Here is an 11074-nt window from a genome sequence, read left to right on the forward strand (position 1 = left end):
GCATGCTGCCTCGGCCAAACAAGCCATGCACATACGCGGGTTGTTGGCTGAGGCTTGTTGTAGAGCTTATGCTAGCACACGCAGCCTAGCAAGCATGCTACGCTTGCTAGCTGGCTGCTGCTGGGTGCGATGTGCCTGGTGCGCCAGCAGTGCTGGCCTGGTACCTGCTCGCACATGCGCGCAGCAAGCCACGCACGCATATGCGGGTTGTTGCTGCTTGTGCGCGGTGTGTGCATGGTAGCCATGTGCACCTAGCCCCAATGCCTAGGTGCAGTACACATGCTAGTACCATTTGCCCCTAGCACTCGGTTTGCTCGGGGCATTCCGATGGTAGGGGTATTTCGGTAATTGTCGATTAATTAATTTGGTTTTACCGTCTCATCTTTTATTAATTTGACTTGACTTGTGACGCTCGATTTTGACGCTCCTAGCTCGATTTCCGACGTCTAAATATTTAATACTCGAGCGACTCATTAATTCCTTCCGGATTAATTTGTCATATCCAATCGTTAGTTTCTTTGGTGTGACCCGAAGGGTTTAGTCAAGATTAAGCTGTAATATTAATTATACATTAATATCCCTTATCAGAAGGAGCCTCCAACAAGGCATTCCGATCACTTGACCTCACTGAATAATTAATTTTGTAATAATTCTAACCCTCTATCGGAATAATACACTTGTTCGAAGGACACCATTCCTATCAATCTCGCACTTGTCCTTCTGGACAAGTAAAGTTTTTGTGTATAGCCTATTTCCTATGTCACTTAATGTCTCTTCATGAACTACAAGGTAAGATTATTCGTCATCCTTATTACGTCCAGAAGTGTTTCTCGAAATCTAAATTTGACTGTCAATAAACAGATAATTTCTAAAATCCATCTTAGCACAACCATGCATTTTCACAGTCTCGCTCTTCGAGAGGCCTTGTAAAAAACAAAGACATGTTCCCTATTGATGATAGGAGGACATTCCCAATCTTGCACTGTTAGCTTCTCTTGCCAAGAGTACCTATCTGCCCGAGTGTTGCCCAAGATGTTCGACTATAATCAAAACGGACTAGTACTCAAACAAGAGAACTCACAATACTCATGGTCGAGGAAAGAGGTTCCGATAGCTATAATGAGAAGTATACTTTGACGATTTTCAAATATCTTAAAGTATTCTCATAGGTCGATCCAGTATGGTTCTAAACCAGTACCTATGCAAATGATTTATGACAATCATGTCCTTATAGCACAAGAAACGGTGCTATAAATCAAACTACACACTAATCTCAAGTGGTCATTCATCGTCCATCATTTAAATACCTTAACTAGGGATAATTTTCGATTGTAATATTCAATGTTCACATAATAGGTGTTTCTTTATCCAAGACTGGCCTTGATACCTTATTTTGAATAATCTCATAATCGAATGGACTCAATATTTAATTCTAAACCACAAATAAATAAAAACAGAGTGATAAAATTGCATGAAATTAAATTACTCCAAAACTTGAATGGTTCATCTTAGTGTCTTACATTAAAATGTTCAAAATTAATTAAAACACTAAATAGGGAAATCAAAGCTAATATCCAACGTTCCTGATTCCCATTGCCTCAACGTGCTTGTTGTGCTTGACTTGAGGCAGAGGTTTAGTAAGTGGATCGGCTACATTCTCTTCCATTCCAACTTTACAAATTCTTATTTCACCTTTTGACTTCCATTCCCTTATCATGTGAAATCGCCGCTTGACATTTTTGACCTTCTGATGTTCCCTTGGCTCTCTAGCCTGAGCAATATCTCCATTGTTGTCATAATAGAGGGCTATTGGACCCTTGATTAAGGGTACAACATCAAGTTCACCAACGAACTTACAAATCCAAACTGCCTCCTTAGCCGCTTTAGTAGCTGCCAAGTATTCGGCTTCAATTGTAGAATCTGCAGTTGTGCTCTACTTGGCACACTTTGAACCAAACGCTCCTCTATTAAGAAAAAACACATATCCAGACTGTGATTTGAAATCGTCTCTGTCTGTTTGGAAGCTCGTGTTGGTATAACCTTCAACAACTAATTCTTCTAAGCCACCATATACCAGGAATTTATCGTTGTTCCTTTTCAAGTATTTTAGGATATTCTTGGCCGCAGTCCAATGCGTCTCTCCTAGGACTGATTAATATTGGCTTGTAGCAGATACATCTAGCCTAGTACATATCGCGGCATACATGATCGATCCAATAAGTAAAGCATATGGAATCTGACTCATCCTTTCCCGCTAATCAGGTATCTTTGGACACTACTTCTTGCTTAGGATTATGCCATGTGACATGGGTAGGTAACCTCTCTTTGCCTCCTACATGTTGAATCTAGCAAGTACATTATCAATGTAGGTACTTTGGCTCAATCCAATCATCCTCTTAGATCTATCCCTGTAGATCTTGATGCCTAATATGTACCTAGCCTCTCCCAAGTATTTCATTGAAAAACATTTTCCAAGACAGGCCTTTACAGACTCTAACACCAGAATATTGTTTCTAATGAGCAATATGTCATCGACATATAAGACTAGGAAGGCGATGTCACTCCCACTAACCTTCTTGTAAACATAAGATTCATCTAGATTCTTGATAAAAACCAAACTTACTGATGGCTTCATCGAATCGCAGATTGCAACTTCTACAAGCTTGCATCAGACCATAAATGGACTTTTTAAGCTTACACACTTTCCCAGCATTGTTTTGGTCAACAAAACCTTCAAGCTGTGTCATATACACATTTTCTTCCAAAATCCATTGAGGAAGGCGGTTTTGACGTCCATCTACCATATTTCACAATTGTAATATACAGCAATCGCTAGGATGATCCGAACAGATTTAAGCATTGCGACCGGAGAAAAGGTTTCATCATACTCAATACCATGAATTTTCCAGTAACCTTTTGCTACCAGTCTAGCTTTGTAAATTAATATATTTCCATCTTTGTCAATTTTAAATTTGAAAATCCACTTACATCCGATAGGTGTGTAACCTTCGAGTAAGTCAACCAAGTCCCATTCTTGATTTTCAAACATGTAATCCTTTTCAGATCTCATGGCCTCCTGCCATTTAGCAGAGTTGGTGCTCACCATCGCTTGCTTGTAGGTTGACGGTTCGTCTTGATCTACTACCAGGATGTCCTGATTCTCGGTTAATACGACACCAAGATACCTGATTCTCGGACTGAGCATTTGCATTGTCGGTTTGACTTTGCACATTTTGACCAGAGTCAACAGATGCTGTCTGTGAACTTTGACTGTCAATTTGATTTTGTTGCTCGTCCTTTCGAACTTCATCAAGATCGATTTTGCTCCCACTTGTCATTTTGGAAAAGTGTTACTTCTCCAAAAAGACACCATCGCGAGCAACAAACACTTTGTTCTCGGATTTGTTGTAGAAGTAATACCCTTCGGTTTCTTTTGGGTAGCCTTCAAAGAAAACCTTTTCAGATTTTGGGTGAAGTTTGTCAGAAATTATTTTCTTGACATATGCTTCGCATCCCCATATCTTGAGAAAAGCCAACGTTGAAGGTTTATCGTCCATAATTCGTATGGAGTCTTTTCCACATCATTTGATGGAGCACGGTTCTGTGTCAGTGCCGCGGTTAGAAGTGCGTGTCCCCATAATGAGATAGGAAGATCACTCAGACCCATTGTTGATCGTACCATGTCTAGCAAGGTTTAATTTCTCCTTTTGGATACTACGTTCCATTATGGAGTTCCTGGAGGTGTCAATTATGAAAGTATAACATGTTCTTTCAGATGGTAATTGAATTCTTGGCTCAAGTATTCACCACCTCGATCCGATCAAAGGGCTTTGATTTTCTTGCCAAGCTAATTTTCAACTTCACTCTGAAATTCTTTGAATTTTTCAAACGATTCAGATTTGTTCGACATAAGGTAGACATATCCATATCTACTATAGTGTTCTGTGAAGGTGATAAAATATCGATGGCCGTTTCTTATGGTTAAGCTCATTGGTCCACATACATATGTGTGTATTAGGCCCAATAAGTCACTTGCCCTTTCTCCCAACTTGGAGAATGGCTGCTTTATCATGTTGCCCAACAAACATCCTTTGCAATTTTAAAACGATTGTAAATCGAACGAGTCAAGAACTCCTTCGTGTAGAATTTTGTTGATGCGTTTGATGTTAATGCGGCTAAGACGACAATGCCACAAGTACGTCACATTTGACTCAATGGTCTTAGTTTTCTTAGTGGTATTTTCAATATTATAAACTTGTTTGTCTAACGAAAACACACTTTTGGATAAAAGTGTCACGCCATAAACATATAAGCAAGACTTTTGAAACAATAGTCTTGTGATCGAAACAAAAAACGACATCACACGTCGGAAGATCAATGTATGGTTGACAATAAAACTTAAACAAGTTCTATGTTAAGACAAACTATGTGATTACAAGCGCTTCCGGAAAGATTGTCTTCTTCTTCCGCTTGTATATCCACATCCACTCGGTAAGCTCTTCTCACTTAATTCCTTAAATAGGAGCATATAGTGAGTCATTAATGGTATAGTGAGTCATTAATGGTATCTAATACCGTATGAATTTCTTATATTTAAGTGTAAGTTTATAAAGAAGATACCTGAGGTAGAGGATAATTTTACCTTTGCCTCATCTTCTAGGTACATACTACATTCTCTCTGCCTACTATAGTAGAAGCATCGCATTTTTTCCTTTTTCTTTAACTCCCTTTTATTTGCCCTTAGAGCATGTTTGAGCTTAGTAGTTTTGCAAGAATTGGCTCTTTAAAGCTCATGGATAACCTCCATGAAAGAGAGTATGTTCCAATTGGCGATCATATGAGCCGCTTGGTCATCCTCCACTGGCTTGCCAATGAGCTCCAACTGAGTGAATAGCCTCGTCATTCAAAGCACATGGGCTGGAAGTGGCATTCTGGGTCATAGCATAGCACTATAGACTTCTGCCCAAACTTTTTGCCTCTCCTTGGCAAGACATCCCTCTTGCGGTGGCTTGATCTTTATGTTGGAGAGTGACCTAGTCACTTCCTCCACGAGACCATCATAGTTACCTTTGATGCTCTTGGTAACCCTCAAATTGACTATATCCTTTAGAGCTTTAAGGAGCATGTCCAGAAAATAGTTGGAGAACATCCCCTTCCATTGTTCCGGGATGGAGTTTACCATAAATCGCGAGACTCTTTTAAAATCCAAACTCTATTCCTCATGAGCCTTATCACTCATAACCCCCTTTAAGTAAAAACGCGAGATGGAAGTGTAAAGAATGTGCTCTAAGTAGCGATTTCGGAGGGTCTTTCGTAGTTCCTCTTCCCACTCCTTAAAGTTCACCAAGTTCAAAGAAAATGGTAACTTTTCTTGAAGTTCCGGGTACATTAGGTTGTTGTCGTTATTAGTTGAAGACATGATTTTACAATTGAAAGAATTTGAGATGAAAACCATTCATAATACTTAAATAAGATTGAATTCATGCATATATATATCAAACTTATTTAAACGTCTTATTCACACATTAAATCACACATTAAACTTAACCCTATTTTGTGAGAATAAGTCGATTCCAAGATCCAAAGAATCAATGAGTAATTAAGCATGCTTTGGCTTGACTTAACACTTAAAACTCTTTGGTAAGCAACTCTTTGCTAATGGCTCCAAGAAACTCTGGGTTAGATAAATCGTCGCATCTAATGCTCTTCAACATTTTATCTCCTTTGCCACGACATGTTAGGACTCCATCACTCATATCGTTGAGTCTAACAAAAACCAACATGTATCTGATGTCTTGTGTTGGCAAGCCCATCAACATACCTTAGGTTCCTAGGGAGATAGTGATTCCTAGCTTTGGCATAGCCCATCACTATGCGCATTAATTCAGTAGGTGTTGTTTTGGAATAGCAAGTTTTACTCAATATTTTAGGGAACTAGGGTTTCTATGTTGGGTGATTTAAGTGAACTTAATTAATCATTACAACATTCGAAATCCTAAACATACATCCAACATATCATTCACATATATAAACATAAATATATATATCGAATACATTAGTAAATCATGCATTTGGTAACTAGCATGACCCTTTCAGTCTTCAAGTCATCAAGGGTCTTGATTTGCAACTTCATGGCGTCGTCTTCCAAGGAGCTCCATTTTCAAGGCATAACCAAAATAATGCAACTACTAGTATCTACGATTAATACTAATCTAAATATTAAGGTATAAAAAATACTCAATGGTTCGCAGACCGTATTTAGATTTACAAAAATACATGACGGAACGCAGCCCGTATTTTCTATCCTAATCGGGCCCCACTAGTTTCCATTTTATAAAGCCTGTGAGAGAATATAAATTCCATTCATCCATTCACTATATTTGAATGGTCCATGCATTTTACAACGAAAAACAAGTAACAATGCATCAACACGCGTAAACTAGTAAATAACTTAGGTGGTTAATCTGATTTACGTGCCTAATTAAAACTAGTCAAAGTTGTTAACAGATTATGTGATTAAGCACAATTAAAATAATGAAGGTCCCACTAAATTCCACATCCAACTTTATTAATCCTATTAATTAAGCCGATAAACCCAAAATTTTGCAAAATTAAAATTTTACAAGTGCCGCTCAAAACCCGAAGGCCTAGCCTCAAAATTTAATTAAAATAAATAAAATTAAATAAAATAATTAAAATTGGCAAAATCGCAAAACACGTAGCCAACCGCACGCAAGTGGATCGCACACCTAGACTAGCTAGGCGCGCGCCATTACTAGCCATGGTTGCGTAGCAGCCCGGACAATGCGGCTAGGTGCGTGCGAACGCACCACACCAACGCAACACTGTTAGGTGCCAAGCCTTGCAGCGTTTGCAAGGTGCGAGGCATCACACACTTCGCTTCCTACCCTTCGCACAAAGCTACGGCTGCACACAGCAGCATGCTCGCACACGATTGCACGCACAACACGCACTTGGTGCTGCCATACGCGCACTACCGTGGCATTTGCACGCACCGATGCGCACATCACGCATCCTTGGCAGCCACATGCAGGCTGCTGTGTAGCCCGGCTACCCAGGAGATGCTCGTGCTCTTGTTTCTCGATTTATGTGCATGTGCGTCGGGATTATTTCCCGATTTTTCTTGTGACATTTATCATTAATTATAAATTAAGTTTAGAGTTAATATTTTGAGCAAAATAAATGAAAATAAAAAAGTCCAACTTAATAAATTCATTCAAGTGCACTAAACAAATTAATTCCAAGAACTATTCTTTAATAAAATTTGGTTCCCCAAACCGCCTCACCCTTCTCACTCGGATCCTCTCACCTTGCGCCACATGGCGCCCAACCTTGGGTACCAAGGGGCGCCTAGTTGGCGTCCTTAAGCTTGGCTAGGCCTACGTGTGTGTGCTTTGGTGCGGGGAGGCTTGCTGCCTCGGTCCAACAAGCCACGCATGCTTGCAGGGTGCTGGTCGAGGCATGCGCGCATCTAGTGCTAGCACACTACCACATCGCTAGCTCGCTAACGCTGTTGGCCACAAGCTGTTAGGCGCGCGTCAGCGCTGCGTGCTATCATGTTAGCTAGCATTGTTACCTAATGCACGCGCTAGTGATGCTAGCTTTGGCGTGCTAGCACCATTTGCCCCTAACACTCAGTTTGCTCGGGGCATTCTGATGCTAGGGGTATTTTTGTAATTGTTGATTAATAAATTTGATTTTACCGTCTCAACTTTTATTAATTTGACTCGACTTGAGATGCTCCTAGCTTGTTTATCGACATCTAAATTCATAATACTCGAGCGACTCATTAATTACTTCCAGATTAATTTCCAATATCGGATCGTTAGTTGCCTGGGTGTGACCCAAAGGGTTCAGTTAAGATTAAGTTGTAATATTAATTATGGATTAATTTCACTAATCGGATGCGGCATCCAACTAGGCACTCCGATCACTTGACCTCACTAAATAATTAGCTTTCTAATAATTCCGAACCCTCTATCGGAATAATACAGTTGTTCGAAGGACACCATTCCTATCAAGTATCTAATGAGGAGGCGGCCCGAGCTTTCGCATCCTTTACCTCTTTGGAATTCTCGTTAAACAGCCTTTTGAGACCGTTAACGCGCAGCCTTTCCTGCTTTCGGCAAAAAGTGGGAACCGTTAGTATCAAGAGGCCACACACGATTATGCAAAATAAAAATACTCTACCAAGTATTACACCTCGCAGGGAAGCGCAAGGATGGCGTCAAGGTTGAGGGAGCTGACTCCCATGACGGATGCCTTGTCCTCATGGTCAAGCGCCCTCAGCATCTTCTTGGCCAGCTCTTGGACATCCGGCCTCGGAGGGGCATCTGCACAATCAACATTTTGTACGTAGATGTTGTAAATCCGGCCGAATGATCGAGTGTCTTCTGAGGTACGTGCTAGACAATTGTTTATTGAACTTTGCACTACAAAGATAAGGTAAAGGGTCAAAAGCGGTTATACCTTCCGCCTCTTCCTCAAGGGGAGCCTTGCTCCCACCCCCTACTAGGCCGACAGCAGTGTTGAGTGGCTTGCCACTCTTCGATACCGCATGGGCATCTGGCTTTGTTGGGGTCCTACCAATTGTAGGGAAGGAGTCGTCTCCTGCCTTCTTCCAAGGCTTGTGGGCGACGTGTTTTCTAGACTTTCTAGACACATTACCCCCCATTTCCTTTGAAGCTTTGGGTTCGGCTGCGTAGAAGGGGAAGCTTTGGACAAACGGCCCTGTATAAAACATGCAAAGTTAGAAAGCAGGTGTCAATAAGAACTTCTATTCAAGTGAAGTTGAAAAAACCTTTTACCTTAGGAGTTCTGCCTTACTCAGACTCCTCGTTCTTCCGTTTTCCCAGAAGGGACGAACGGTAGTGCGCTGCTGAGAGGATAGCCGGCTTCTTGGAGGCCGAGAACTTTTCCATGGCTTTGTTAGAAACAAAAAAGTAAAGGACAAAATTCAGCAAGTATTAAAGAACAATCAGTCAGCTACCTCTCGGCCTATCAGTGCTAAGACCGCAAGCGGCCAAATACATCCCGTTTGATAGCTACTCATGGCGGGGAATATAGCTTTGTGGGGTGACCTCCTTATCCCACGTTCTTACATTCGGTCGTATGGCCACCGAGAATAGGCCTCGATCCAATATTTTCTTTCTCGCCTTCCTAGGGATAGGCGACAAAGCCTCCTTACCGGCTAGGAGGGGAGGGTTCCGGTTCCACCGGTTGTACCTTTTATTTCACTATCGGTCGGGGGAAGTAATTATGTAAAAGTTCCCCCTCTAGTCCTTCCATTTAGACTCTTTCCCGACAGTCATCATGTAACCCTTATGGCTGGTAAGGGTGAACCATCTGGTCCCACTTGATTTTGGTGTTCGTCTGAGGTAGTGCATATGGGCGAACGCCACAAAGCTTGGCTCTACCAGAAGCATTTCGCAGGCGGCAACATACCCCAAGATATTAACCCAGGAGTTTGGAGCAAGTTGCCAGACACCCAGTTGGTATCCATCTAATATCCTCTCCACGGCCAAATGGGGAGGGAATCTGAGACCTGCTGGGATGGCTGCCTCATAGCGTCCGGGACGTTGAGAAGAAAGCCATGTCATGGTCAGAGATAAATTTCCCAAGTTTATCTTTCATTGCCATCCGTCTACCTTAGGTAACATGCTGATAGTAAGCGGCAAACTCCATTTGATGCGAGGCAGAAGGCTCGACTTAGCCTTTGCCCTTTTCAATTAATAGGGACTCTCTTGCTGCATCCAGCTTAGAGTACGCCTCCTATGAATCTATGGAGGCGTATCAGAATTAGATGAGTCAGAGTCGCCGTTGGAGCTTTCGGACTCCGAGTCCGAATTGGGGGCCTAATAGCTAGGGCCAATTGTGTCCTCCCCCATCTCCTCATCCGAAGCCAAATCAATCGGCTCGGAGACATTTTATTGCAGCTCATTCTCAGACTCCGTCAAAATCGATAAGCTTGGGGTACTAGGAGGACTGGGGAAAGGGTTAGATATTTCATCAACATGCGCCCTAATGGAGCCATCTGAATAGACTGTAAAACTTTTCAAATGGTACCAAGAACCATCTGGATTATACTTCCTACTTGTCTACTTTTCTCTGGCCATGGTGTCCTACACAGACATAGATACAGTTGAATTTAGAGAAGTTCGCAAAGGGGAGTCCAAGAATGAGCAGCCGACACTCCTAGTTCTAGATTCAGCCGTCCCCGGTGACCGGCTAATCGCTAACCTAGGCGGTGCCGCAGTGTTTGGGAAACCAGTTTTCAAAAGAAAAGAGACAAAAATAAAAACAAAAAGACGGGAAAACAGACGGTTACCTTATGAGTGAAGGTACGAAGAGCCGCTTGAAAGTCTTTGACAACTGCTGAAATAGGCGGACTAGGTCACGCGTGGCTGATGCTTTCCCAGAAAAGGTTAAGTTCTCAAAGTAAAAGATTCTCTCACAAAGTTTTTTCGTAAACGTGTGAAAATGAAGGCGAGTCAACTGCTATGTATAGAAAGGGTGAAAATTTTAGGGTAAAAACCCTAACTTTTACCCATGGTAAACGGTAAAAAGCCGGACCAATGCCTAGCTGACACATGTTACAGGCGTCATGTGCCATGCCACGTCATCCCCATGAGGGGCAATGCTTTGGGTATTTCTACCCCACCACATGGCCCAACGAGAGCGTGACACGTGTCACCTAAAATGGCCTCCAAGTGGACCTCCCAAAGGCGGACACATGTCAATCAGATTAGCCTTCAGGAATTGGCGCCTTCAAGGCCCAATTCCTGAGGTAGCCGCAAAAACGGTGCAGCCCAGGATCCTAGGTCATCAAACCCTAGGATAAGGCTCACATTTCTAGGACCCTATAAATAGGAAAATTCACCCAACTATTGGGGCACCCTTACAATCTTTACATCATTAATTATTTCCAAAAATAGAGAAAACACCTAATCTCATAATCTGAGAAGATATTTACTTTTCACACGTTTTTGCTTCGATCCCGTACTAACTTAATTGTCGGAGGCGGACCTCCGAACATGCGGAGTTCCATAGTGTT

This window comes from Chenopodium album, chromosome 15, assembly GCF_948465745.1.
Source record: "Chenopodium album chromosome 15, dcCheAlbu1.1, whole genome shotgun sequence".
Classification (NCBI taxonomy): domain Eukaryota; kingdom Viridiplantae; phylum Streptophyta; class Magnoliopsida; order Caryophyllales; family Amaranthaceae; genus Chenopodium; species Chenopodium album.